The sequence below is a fragment of the Siphateles boraxobius genome, unplaced genomic scaffold (genome assembly GCF_051911475.1).
Source record: "Siphateles boraxobius isolate OS27281-9 unplaced genomic scaffold, OSU_SipBor_1 19, whole genome shotgun sequence".
Classification (NCBI taxonomy): domain Eukaryota; kingdom Metazoa; phylum Chordata; class Actinopteri; order Cypriniformes; family Leuciscidae; genus Siphateles; species Siphateles boraxobius.
In genome coordinates this window covers 33,117,501-33,129,582 of record NW_027508799.1, presented here as the reverse complement: position 1 = coordinate 33,129,582, position 12,082 = coordinate 33,117,501, and the positions used below count along the sequence as shown (strand labels likewise).

General features: G+C 38.3%; 1 protein-coding gene across 5 annotated transcripts in view; it reads left to right on the top strand.

Moving 5' to 3' along the window:
- Window positions 1–12,082, top strand: part of pde3a (phosphodiesterase 3A, cGMP-inhibited) — a 97,762-nt gene that overhangs the window by 45,209 nt on the left and 40,471 nt on the right. The window lies entirely within an intron of this gene.

The following is a 12,082-nucleotide window of genomic DNA, read 5'->3' as shown; positions in this document are numbered from 1 at the left end:
TATCAGTTCTAATCTTCTGATTTTGTGGTGAAATGTGAGTTATGAGTTGTTTGTTTTGTTTGCTAGATCTCTGATTAATCATTATGACCACGGTGTAAATGAATATGTGAGGTGGTGACCCCTATCTGACCTCCTGGTTGTAACCCGGGATATGATGTCTTTTAAACATCATCATTGACGACATTACACTTGGCAAGAAGAGAGTCTGTCCTGTTCCTGCAGTTCCTTTTGAACTTTGCAACTTTGTAATATGTTTGTGTAATTGAAAGAAGCACATCAGATTTTTAGCAACATGCTTTCCCATTAAAGTATGTTTTCCCACCAAAATAATGTCACTTCATGGAGGATGATGTTGTTAAAGAACTACAAGGATAAAAGGTAAATCAATGGTAAAGTACTATGAATCTGTATTTGTTTTGTTTTTTAATCCCATCTTTTTAGTTATGTGAAGACTGTGAAATGCTACCAATTGTATAAAATATGTAATGGTTAATGGATAATGTTTTATCTTATAGATTAAGACCTTTGTTGACATAAGACCCAGAATGATTATTTTGGATGTGTTTGTGTGTTTTAGATTTACTGAGTTTGTGCCCACACTTTTTTTATTTTATTCAGGAACTACCTAGTTCTGTGTGTGTGTGTGTGTGTGTGTGTGTGTGTGTGTGTGTGTGTGTGTGTGTGTGTGTGTGTGTGTGTGTGTGTGTGTGTGTGTGTGTGTGTGTGTGTGTGTGTGTGTGTGTGTGTGTGTGTGTGTGTGTGTGTGTGTGTGTGTGTGTGTGTGTGCGTGCACATATGCTAATGTGTTTGCACATTTTATCTAGTTCTCTTCACGGCTGGGTGAGAGCAGGGAGTAGTGTTGACGTCTTTACTGACGTGTTTCTGTACTCTGTGCCCCTGCGTTTGTCCCTTGGTGTTTCTTTCATTCCCAGCAGTCTAACCTCCACCTATTTATGCCTTTGCCTCTGACAGAAAGGAAACTCTTTTTTTCTTTCTGTCGGGTCACTCGAGACTTTGGCATCAGGGCCTTGCGGTGCAGCCCGTCAGAAGGACAGTGATTTCATCCGGGGTCGCGTGTTAACGGAGGTCTGCTGTTTCCGACAGGGGATTTGCATCAAAAGCTGCTGTGGTAAACCTAGAAAGCCAGAGATGAGTTACAGCTATTACAGTGCTGACAGAGACATAAGTTAAAGCGTAATACACATCAGGGCTTACATGAGGGTACACCGCACGAGATGAACATGACCTTAGAAAACAGCTGTCAATCAGTGTGTCTTACAACAGAGCTGTCAGAGCGTGCTGGGCCAACCTCCCACAATACACTAGGCCTTGAGACAAACATAAGGCTGTGAGCTGATAGCAGGAACAATCCACATGAGGAAAGAGCGCATATGTGTGTAATCGTTATTCATTGTGAGTGATTTGCAATTTATGTGTGTGTGTGTGTGTGTGTGTGTGTGTGTGTGTGTGTGTGTGTGGCCTGGTAAACCCTACATTATGGGGACAAAATGTCCCCATAAGGATGGGAATATCTGAAATCCTTGTTCGTGTGGGGACATTTTTTGGTCCCCAAGAGGAAAACAGCTTATAAATCATACTAAGTGATGTTTTTTGAAAATGTAAAAATGCAGAAAGTTTTCTGTGATGGGTAGGTTTAGGGGTAGGGTTAGTGTAAGGGAATAGAATATACAGTTTGTACAGTATTAAAATCATTATGTCTATGGAAAGTCCCCATAAAACATGGAAACACTACATGTGTGTGTGTGTGTGTGTGTGTGTGTGTGTGTGTGTGTGTGTGTGTGTGTGTGTGTGTGTGTGTGTGTGTGTGTGTGTGTGTGTGTGTGTGTGTGTGAGAGAGAGAAAGACGTCCAAATTCATGTACTTATGTGCCGTTTTGTAGTATAAATAGTGGTAGTGGTTTGTTCACACTGAAATTTCAAAAAAGAAAAAGTGCACTTTAAATACCCGGATGATGCACTTAATTACCTGAAAAAACAAGTGTAAAATGTTGGACATTTCATGCACTCAATTGTTGCTGCTTTCCTTATATGTAGGGTGACCAGATTTCTCGGAGTGGAATACGGGACAGATACAGAACGCATGCGTATAGAGGGAATGCACGTGACGTCACCGTTGGCTGGAGTGACTGCAGTTACGCCCACAAGTGGCAAAAAGACTGAGCGGCAGCATTGGTTTTCAGTGTGAATGCTGCGAAAAAACACACAAAACGCGTCTAAAACGGGAAAGAGCTTTGAGACTGACTGTACAACTAGATTTGACAAGAAATATGAGGAATATTTTTACAGACTACCTAAAGTTACAGAACAGAGAAGCAAATAGATCGCTACAATTCATAGAAACAACTGGACTCCAGGCAGCGAAAGGTGGATTTGCAGTTATCCTTTTTGTGTCAATATGGTGAATTTAGTGGTAAAATCACTCTCTATATATTGTATTGTTATATATTGCAGTGACAACTCATCAATCAAATATTTACCACTGTATATTCTGTATAATTTGACATTTTTAAATAAACACTGACAAAAAACTATACAAGTTTTAAGTCTCTAGACGATATGATGATATATATAACATTGATAAGTGATCACCTGGATTTAGACCTGCCTATTTTGTATTTATATAAAGCATTCACAGGCAAATTTGCTGTATGTATTTCCCTGGTGTCGAAATCAGGCACATATAAATGTCAGGAAACACGATTCCTGGCTGCATGTTAATATCCATGGATCACTGGATCTTTAGTAAGTTGTAAGGAACACTATATTGAGTCCAATCTTTAGTTTAAACTGATAATCGTTTGTTTTACTTGCGTTTTCGCAGTTTCCCCTATTAAATCCAGTCACACAGCTGCTCTTCTGCCACTCAGTCCGGCTGAGGGGGCGTGTTCTGGCGGGAAAGTGACGTTAATGCATTCCCTCTATTAATGCGTCTTACATGCGCTTCATTAGGCACACTAGCACACACACACAAGGTCTCTCCCTCTCTGTCATGCGCGCTACACGGTTTGAACGTAACATATATATTCACTTAGCCTTTCGGAAACGAAACCTATTATATATAAAAAAAATATATATATATATTAACGATGAAATAAGGGACAAAACATGATTTTTTTAGAATAAGTCGGGACACTAAAATTAGAGTGGAAATACGGGGCTGTCCCGGGAAAAACGGGACGTCTGGTCACCCTACTTATATGGTCCTTATTATAATAGGGGCTAACAGATTCTGCTGACGAGGGGGAGGAGCTAACATACTCTGATGTTGAGGGGGAGGAGCTAACATACTCTGATGTTGAGGGGGAGGAGCTAACATACTGTGATGTTGAGGGGGAGGAGCTAACATACTCTGATGTTGAGGGGGAGGGGCTAACAGACTCTGATGTTGAGGGGGAGGAGCTAACAGACTGATGATGAATGACAAAATAACTGTATAAACTGATTACGCTACACGGTTGAGTACATAGTGCCTAGTTAGTATAAGTCAGGGGTCGGCAACCTAAGGCACTTAATCGGGTTAATCGCTGGCACGCAAGCAAGCGCGAGAGGGGTGTATGTATTTCATTCAGATAAAGTAGCCTACCTCCCACCTATATACAGATCTACATATTGATGTAATAATTCCTTGTAGTAACAGCTTGTTTTATTAAGTAAGGAGTTATTAATATTATTAAAGTGTGAGTATTAAACTGCACAAATCAATGAAAACGAGCAGATCTAACAAACCATTGGTCAGAGTGGTCGCGCTGACCACTGCGCATCAGCGCAAACAAGTTATCCAACTGACACCTTAAAGCTCGTTCCGCTGTAAATAGTTAATGCTATAAATTTCAACCAAGTGTATAGAGTCCTTATTAAACATTCCATACATATTAAAATGACTGCGATGCATGTGGAAACTCCGTTCATGCGTACCTGATCACTTCATGTTTTTTCTCTGATTGGAAAGCTATCCAGTCATGAGACAAATGCCCTCTGATTGAGAGCACACTTTTACATATTCCAGATGAAAATGAACAAAATGCATATATGCATTATATATGCTTGTTGAAGTCACAAATGTAAATTTTAATCCTCCGAAATTGGTACAAAAAAAACATGCGAGTGTTAGAACGGCTCCCGGTTTATAGATATGACAGCGCTGCTGCAACACGCATCTCTTCAGCAAGCCGACGTGCAAACTGCGCAAATGAAACTGAAACTTTAGCTTACATTCTGAAGCTCAACACACAGTTGTCTTCATTAAAAGTAGTGAGATGCAGTTATGTTGCCAAGTGGAAGTGTAACACTTTTAACAAAACTGAAAGAAGTCAGTAAAAACACAAATGACCAGGTCCAATCTGTTCTTCAAAGTCTAATTTAGGTCTGAAAAACAAAGATGACAAATCTAAAACAAATTTCATGAGAAACATTTTAATTTCTGTACTATTTCTGTGTTAGCCATTATGAATATTTAAAATATGTTTATATTTATTTATACATGGGGGGGGGGGGGGGGGGGGGCACTTTATGACAAATAGGTTTCTGACCCCTGGTATAAGTAGTTGACCTAAATGTCGTCATGAAGAGGAAATAGCTAACCTCTTTTCTTGCTAATGAAACGGCTTCTCGAACAAGAACGAAAGCAGGACGGGGCTTGATTTTGTCCATTGGGAATTGATTGGATGGTTGTGGTTTGCTATTGGCTGGTCTCATGTGAGTGACAGGTTGCCCCGCCCTCATCATCAGAGAAGAGTAGAGATGAGCTGCAGGGTATTTTGATTCAAGATTACGATGGACATGAATTTAAAAAAAAATATTTATGTCCATGGATAAATCATTTATAATAAATATTGCAATATTCCATAAAAAATAAGAATTGGCCATTTTCATTTCATGGTGACTTTAAAATGAAAACTGTAGAAGAAAACAGCTCATGCTAATATTGTTTAAATTATAGCGCTCTATGTGGAAACTCTGAGAATGCAATATGTTCTTTACATGCCTTTTTGTGGTGCAACAATCAAGCTTGAATTCAGGGCTTAGTGGCAAATGAATAGTGGGAGGCGAGTTGTGTGTGTGTGTGTGTGTGTGTGTGCGTGTGCGTGTGCGTGTGCGTGTGTGTGTGTGTGTGTGTGTGTGTGTGTGTGTGTGTGTGTGTGTGTGTGTGTGTGTGTGTGTTCAGTGTCTAAGCCGTTTATCGGAAGGATATCCTCCCCCTGAGGATCGATGCTGCTCTTTCTGCTTCACAGTCATATTCAGGCACACATGCTGTTCATACATATTTGTGTGTGTGCTTGTGCGCTAACATAGCTTGCTCTCTTTTCTAATTACCGAGTGGTTTTATCATTTGTCAATTAAGGGACGTGGTTTTCTTTTGTCTCTGTATCATATTTGCTGCATGAAACACTGATTAGCACTTCAAAGTTCTCGTTCACCCACAAGATTTCAAAGTGCAGTCGCTCGTGTGCATGATTTCTGCCTGTTTTCCTCTTATTGATCTGTGGAAAACAGCCATCTCCAGGTTCCAATACCTTATAAAGGTGTGGAGTAGTGCAAACACGGCTGATATTTGACCACTGACAAGAGGAGAGAAAGTGAAGATGTGTGAGTTTTTCCCATTCTTGCTGTGGTCCTCAGGAGACCTTGCTCTTCCTCAAACCTTTCCCAGGATGCACTGGGTTTCCCAAGTGGATGTATTGTTGGTGTTAGTGCTCAACTATCTTCACAGTCATTAGATGCCGTCACATTGCGTCACTGCTCATTTGCATGAACAAACTTTTCTCACAAATGAACATGGTCTGTCGTATTTTGCCCCAATCAAAAAAAAAAGAAAATAAATTAAATCTTGATTTTATATTATATTATATTATATTATATTATATTATATTATATTATATTATATTATATTATATTATATTATATTATATTATATTATAGTCACTTGTGTTCCTAATTTCCTAAAATTGCACATTGTTATTTAAACGAAATGACTTCTGGTTGCCTTGCCACTGCAAATTCACTGTCAATGTGAACGTCCCTTTTAGAGTGAGTGAAGAAAAACTATCAAGTGTCAGTGTGTCGTAAATAAGTGGGAGTGGGAAGGCGTTTTTGTTAACCAATTTACCCCGAACATCTATTTATTGGTCTGGGCCCTGAGGTAAAGCTCATTTTGCCTGGCTTGCCGTAGCGATAGGCTATTTTCATCAATATAAATGCTTCCGGTGGCATATATATACATAATTTTTATATAATTTTTTGGACAAAAATACATTGTGCCTACATGTGTTTCGTAGCACAACTACGTTTTTAATGAAAGATTTTTTTATTTTTGGTAACTGCATAATTCCAATATTTCTATTTGTGATATTTCAAAGCTGTGATACTATTATTCTTAAATATGGAAGGTATTCAGAATAAAGGGGTAGGTGTGTCCAAATTTTTGATTATGTTGTACCCTTTTTTTTTAGAAAAAAAAATATAATTTTATATGTATATAGATGTCATTGATATACTATTATAGTTTTTGTTAATGCTTTGAATTAATTTTATTTTTAAATTTTTTGTTTTTATTTTAATTTAAAGTTTTAGTCATTTTGTTGTTTTTGGGTAGTTTTTTAAAAATATTTCTATACATTTTTCAAAAAGTGTCCTTTTTATTAGTTTTAGCTTTTTTTTTGTATTTTTTAGTATTCGTTTATTTAGTTTGAGTTATTTTATGTATTCAACTTAATTTAAATGAAGGTTTTATAGCTGAAATAAAAATATTTGTGTAATGAAAATGTTTATTTCAAGCTTCTACTCATAATCCAAAGGGATCCTCAGGGTCTCTTTGTTTTCTTAGGCATCAAATGGATGTATTTTGCTGTCATACAGTATTTCCTGTGAATCACACCGTGTGTCTGTGTGGAGAAGGAGATTTGCGGCGTGTCAGGGAAGCTCAGAGGTTGTGTAAATCACTAGTCCACTTATGGATTTATCTTCATCTCGATCACCTTCCCAGCCAACTCACCTCACACAACGGCCCGGGTCGGCTTTAAGCGTGTATTACGATAAAAAAACCTGATGTTTTTAACGTTTGAATGGAGAGAAGAAAAAATGGAACAAGATCAAATACAATATTTTGGTTCAAAGCAGGAAGCTCATTGGATTCAGATCATTACCTTCGGTAACATTGAGTCAAGAATAAAGATGTCTGCATCCAACATCACCGCAGTCAGACGTCACAGAACAAGAGTTGAGCTCTTGGAATTTGTGGGAAGCCACACCAAGAATCTCAAGTAACCCATATGAAAGTAACCTCATTTTTCAACAGTGCACAATATTGACGTGGTTTGTAGTCTAGTTAGGGTAGTCTATGCACCAAACAGAGGTTTAAAAAACACTTGGCTCTTGCACATGGGTGAAAGTGTCAAAGCGATGTGACATAGACTCCTTCCGCCAATTCAGTGTTGTGGAGAGAAGTACGAAGCCTTTAAAATGCTGCTTCGAAGAGCTCTTTCCACAAGCAGTCATTAACATTCTTGTGTTGTGAGGTCTTCAGGCAGCTCAGTTCATTCACAATTTAGTTGTGCTGTAATTTTTATGATGCCGTTGTGACACGTTGGCTGTTAAAACTGCCGTCGTGGGGCGAGAGCAATGCCGAAACACAGTCAGTGTGGTGCTAAAGAGCTACGACTGTTTGTCACGCTTGTTTTGTGTCATTTCTCATGCTTAAAAACTCATTTCCATGCTCAAACATGAATACATTCCACTGGCCAAGACTGTAATATCATTACGTTCAGGCGGTGGTGCAGAGATCTGGAGTTAGTGGTTAAAGATCTGGGTGGGTTGATTAAATTAGTTTGTGCATGTGCTTTGTATACCACACATAAATTTATTTTTATTTATGTACACTGCCATTCAAAAGTTTTGGGTCAAAATTATTTTTTTTAAAAGAAGTTCAACTTTTTATGCATCAAGGATGCAGCAAAACTGACAGTAAAGTAATTTTATAATGCTACAGCTACAAAAGATTTGTATTTAAAATAAATGCTGTTCTTTTAAAGTTTAGCAAAGAATCCTGAAAAAAAATGTTTTCAACATTGATAATAATAATTATGCTGCTCATGAATCAGCATAATCAACTGGATCATGTGACTGAAGACTGGAATAATGATGCTGAATATTCAGCTTTCAATCACAGGAATTAATACTTTTATTACTATATATTCACATAGAAAATAGTTATTAAAATTTTAATAATATTTTAAAATTCAATCAAATAAATGCAGCCTTGATGAACATAAGAGACTTCTTTAAAAACAAAAAAAATCGTACCTGGTATTTTGACATAATTTTGTGTGTATGAGTCTGTTCAAGCACAAGTAAACGCGTAAGAGGAATTAATTCGGTGTTCGAGCGCTGTCTGAAACGTGCCTCTCTCTTTCTTTCTTTCTTTCTCTCTTTCTCTCTTTCTCTCTCTCTATCTCTATCTCTCTCTCTCTCCACACGAGTCTTGATATTCGCCTCTTCTTCCACGTTTTAAAATCGTTTGATTGTGTAAATTGGCAAGACAAAACACTTCCAAATGATAGACTTTCACTCTATGATGGTTAAACTTAGCAGTTAATCCGCGAATCACACGTTTGCCTGACCATGGGGTCTGTTCTGTACGGATCACACGGATAAACTGAGATCCGTTGCACCCCTATTCATTAATAAACACACTTATCATCATGATTGCTGTCTTTCCAGAGATAGAGAATAATCCTGCTCCAGTAAGTAAACGTGTCCCTGTCCGTAAAAAACGTTTTCTGATTCGCATGGTTTATTTCAACGACGCATGTGCACCAGTTATGTGCACCCCAGCCTATAACTATTATTAAAATACACAATCTATCATGGTAACGCTTCCTTTTACAGTCCTGTTCCCCATGTACATACTATGTACTTATTATAGTAATTACAATAACTGGGTAATAACTAGGTAATAACCCTGAACCTACCCCTAAACCTAACCTTAACCCATGTACTTACCTTATATTACCCAGTACTTTCTTAGGTAAGTACACTGTAAGTACACGTAAGTTAACGTACCGTAAAAGGAAGCGTTTCCTCTATCATTATAAATGTTGTGTTTTTTTGGGGGTTTTTTGCATTATTTTAATTTTGAGGGTGAAATATGCTTACTAATCTTGTAAAAATGCAAAAAAACAACAACTCAATACTTAATTTTTTATGCAAAATATAATTTTGGGGTGATATAGGACCCTTGCATGTTCTTCACAGTTTTTGTGATATACACTTTGGATATAAGCACCATATAGTGTTTATTGTGCGGACTAAAAGAAAGGGCTCATTGATGCTATGGTGTTTTGACTGTACGGTCGTGGAGAAGAGTACGAGGAACATCTCAGCTGGTGTGGTGTAAAGGGTTGTTCCTCTTTCATGCCTCGCTGCATCTGTTCTGCCCGTGGATGGAGCTTTACCATCTGCGTGATGCGGTCTCGTGTGTGTGTTCCTCCGAGGAGTGTGTAGAAACACGTGCCTGCGCATGAATCAAAGCCCTCGCACTTGCTTTCATGCTAAAGCACATTCACATCCCATCGGACGCTGGGTTTTCAATGCATGTGCACGGAGAATAATAACATGACTCAGCATCCCTCTGTGCTGTGCTAAACAGTTGTCTAGTGTATAAGCCCTAGTTCACTGTGATCAATGAGACGCTATTAGAGGACTTTTCCCTCCCGGCTGTCCTGGATGTGTGTACCGCTGCTCACAATGACCAGGGCGGATCAATACTGTTTCCACCAGCAACCCTCATTTTGTTCCCTGGATCTGTTGTTGATATCACCTATGCACACACACATAAGCACACAGACACAATCACACTAATCCGAGGACATTAGCCGTGGAGAGAGTCCATTTCAGTCATGTAATGGGCAGATTTGGCTATCACAGGATGTCGTAAAGGTTGCGCTGAAGAGCAAGATAATGTGTGCTTTTTAAGGCCGGGCACTCTGGGTTCTGTCAGCCGCTCTCAACGCGAAAGTGCTTCAGTAACTTTCCCATAAACACCTCTCTTGTTTTAGTCCGTGATAAAACACACAAACACCCATGTGCTAAAGTTTAAGAGAGGCGAGGTTTGGTTTTATGGCCCATTGTTTGCACAGAGCATCTTCATGTTTGGCTGACTCACGTCTCTTGATGTTTTGATAACGGATTGAGACAGGAGGAGCGGGAGAGGAATAAATGTAATGAAAGGAAGGAACTGAAAGACTCCCACGCAAGGAGCGATGTTGTCTCAGTCCACTTAACCTCACTTTCCTTGCGTTCTATTTTTAATCGCCCTTTTACACTTCCCGGCAGTCCGCGTGTGACCCTAGTGGAAGACCGGAGAAACGCAGAGAGTTTCTGTTTACAAACACTTCTCGAAATCTGTCAGGAACATGCGCACACATTTACCACACCATAAAATACTGAAGTTTAAAAAAATGGAGCCCACTTTTTCTGTTTTGTTTACACATTAACATATTTACTGTACATTTAAATTATGACTAAAGTGCAGTAAGATATGTTATATGTGTGTTTATTTGTATATTATTAAATATAAATATTTTTAATTGTAAAATTTATTGTATTATATGTTCTGTATATATTATTTAAATATTATTGTATTAATATAATGTATTTTATTTTAATTGCATATATATATATATATATATATATATATAATTAGATGTAAATATTGTATTAATATATGATTAGTCATATTATCATGAAAATGTAAGCATATTTACGCATATTATTATTTATTATTTCATTATATATATAATATATGTGTGTAAAAAAATATATACATATATTATATAAACAAAAACTTTTACTTAAATGCAATTAATTGCAATTAATCAATATGACAGCAGTAATATATATATATATATATATATATATATATATATATATATTACAACCATTTACAGTCAAACTGATTTTGATCCATTTTTATTTAGAGGAAGAATGTGACTTCTACATGTTTTTGTGAGATTCACCTACACATAAACAACAACTGAATCTGAGAAAGGTCAGCTTTTTTCCACAAAGGGTCACTTTCATACCCCCTGCTGTGTGTCGCGAGGTCGTGACCTTCCGTTGCAGGGGAGGAGAGATCGTGAGGTCACAGCATTCTGCTTCACATCGACATACAGCTCTCATTAATAGTTCACCACACTCATAATTCTTGCGCAGTGCCAACTCTTCACGGCTGATCTTGTTTCCGCCAGTTAAAGCTGAACCCAGCAGCCATTCTTTTCCCAAATATGCACATTGGCGAACAGTTTCTGTGTTTACATACTGTAGTTTTACAACCCAAACGTTTTGTGGAAGCTCTCGTTCCAAGTCCCATCTGCCTCTCACTCAGTTTTTTGGCGTGTAACAGTGGCTAACTCTGAGATATGTAGCGTAGCGTTGTGTACACATCCTCCACATGTTCTCGTTGTAGCCTGAGTGATGGATGTCAGAGGAGTCCCAGAATGCTTCTTCTGTCACACTCGAACTCTCAGTGTGTTTGAGCTTGTCATTCCAGTCGTGCTCTTGCTTTGCCCGAGTGCGGTGGCTAATAACGCTCCTCACTCCAGGCTTGTTCAGTCAGAGGTAGCATGAGCTACGCCGCTGCCGTATGAACTTACATTAGTGCTGACACGCCACACGCCAGCCTCTGTGTGATGCTGACAACATTTCATTTTAAATGCACACTAAAGCAAATGCAATAGGCTTGTTTGTTGCTGCTCTTTTTCAAATGCAAAACGCTAAATTTCCTGAACTCTCCAGAAATTTTAATATTCTGTTCAGTTTGTGTTTTCAAACCCATGCATTTGCATAATGCATCATTTGTCTATAGCACAAACACATGCAGTTTTGGGGCATTAAAGTGTATGCAGAAAGCTGCGGTACTGTCATTATGGTCGCTCTAATTATGAGCATAATCATAATAACATAATCACAAAATTCTGTTTACAAGAGCTTGCACTTAATCGCAGTACGGCTATAATCGCATTATGAACGCAGCTGTTATGTGTGTGACCATATCTGTCTGCCAGTGC